Consider the following 2,124-nt stretch of genomic DNA (forward strand, 5'->3'; position numbering starts at 1 on the left):
AGCAAACCGGGAGCATTATTTTGAGACCTTATTGATTGCAAAATACCACTTTGACAAAAAGTTATGACGTTTTTCGATGAAAAGTCCCTAGATTTATCACAAAAACGTTTCTTTTAATTTACAAAAGAAACTATTAAAAACCAATTAATAACATTTATTGCTCCGAACGGAGCAAATTTGGAGCAAAATTTTGAGACCTCATTTGTTCAAAAATATCAATTAGATCAAAAGTTATGGACGTTTTTCGTAAAAAATCGTTTTTTGGAATTTAAAATAAAACTAAAAGAGAGCAATTTTTTATATTTATCAATATGGATGGAGCAAATCAGGAGCATTATTTTGAGCTATTGATCGTTCAGAAATTTCCATCTTGCGGGCTAACTTCACGAGGATATGCTAATCGTACATTTCTCTCCATAAATCTGAATCTATGAATGAAGCGCAAGGTAATTCGGGTGTTTATTCCGCGGTAAGGGGGGTGTAGTGCTGTCTCTTTCTCGGATAGGACCTCATCGGGTGTTTCCGCTGTATATCCGATAATTCCCGAAAGACTAGATATTCGCTAACCTTAAAGTACGGAATGTAATACCGGTATGAAGCCAGCTGTCGAACTAACGATTTCAATAATTTCAATAATACGATTGCTAGTCGTTTGCTAATTTTTGCATCTCTTTTTATTTTGTTTCCATATTAATTATTTTGGGCAAAAAATCGAAAAATAAAATTTGGACAAGTGTAACGGGTGTAACCGCCATTTGAAACCTTTGTCTCATAATTTTATGAATATTTCGGTGTTAAAATGTTTGCTAGTCGTTTGCTAGATCTGTATATACAAGTATTTTTTTTATTTTATCGATAAATAGTCCCAAATTTTTTTAATAACTTTCAATAATCTAATAACTTTAGTTTTGGTTATTTTTAGGCAACTCGATGCGCATGCGCTGTTCTTGTTGGCGTCAGTTACTAAATTATTGAAAGTTATTAATAAATAAAATATGGGACAATTTATTGATAAAATAGGAAAAATACTTGTATATACGGATCTAGCAAATTACTAGCAAACGTTTTAGCACCGAAATATTTATGAAATTATGAGATAGAGGTTTCAAATGGCAGTTACACCTGTTACACTTGTGCAAATTTTATTTTCGATTTTTTTACCCAAAATAATTAATATGCAAACAAAATAAAAATAGCTGCAAAAATTAGCAAACGACTAGCAATCAAATGACGTATTCGAAATTATTGAAATCGTTAGTTCGACAGCTGGCTTTATACCGGTGAGGTTCCCTTGTTTGTAAGTAAATCCGTTCAGCGGACTCCCTCCCAATTCGGCGCATAAACCGATCCTACTTTTTCTGTTCGCGCCCTATTAAGTTGAGTCTCTTCTACTCTTACTTCATGATACTGTATACCAGAAAGGATCCGAGAGCGGACATGCCGGCCTTTTGGCTGTAACGCTAAAATGCCCTCGCGCACTATCGCCCTCTGAAGAAATGGATCCAAATTACATAGCAAAATCAAGATTTCTGCACAATTTGTGGTGCGTGTCCGTACTAAATCCACTTTTCGAGTCTGCTGGAGCTTTATTTTTGAAAAATTACGCATTAAAAAGTAAGAAAATATACTTTTTAATGCGTAATTCCAATTCGAGAATAAAGCTCCAGCAGACTCAAAAAGTGAATTTAGTACAGACACGCACCACAAATTGTGCAGAAATCTTGATTTTGCTATGTAATTTGGATCCATTTTTTTAGAGGGCGATAGTGTACAAAGAGATTTTAGCGTTACAGCCAAAAGGCCGGCATGTCCGCTTTCGGATCCTCTCTGATTGTACTATGCATGGACATAGAAATATAAGGGAACAGAGCCAGGGGCGGCGCGAGGGGTGGGCGACCCGGGTGGTCGCCCGGGGCGCCGGTTCAAGGGGGGCGCCGGCGCAAGGGGATGCCGGCGCAAGGGGATGCCGGCGCAAGAGGGCGTCATGCCGCATGCGGGAGACACTGCGCAGCCCCCCTAATTTTTTTAAACATTTAAGGATTTCCCCTAATCAAAAATTATAAAAACTAAAACTGTATACAAAAATAATAATAATAAAACATTTTAAAAATATTTAAAAAATAT

The sequence above is a fragment of the Wasmannia auropunctata genome, unplaced genomic scaffold (genome assembly GCF_000956235.1).
Source record: "Wasmannia auropunctata unplaced genomic scaffold, wasmannia.A_1.0 LD336106.1, whole genome shotgun sequence".
NCBI classification, from domain to species: domain Eukaryota; kingdom Metazoa; phylum Arthropoda; class Insecta; order Hymenoptera; family Formicidae; genus Wasmannia; species Wasmannia auropunctata.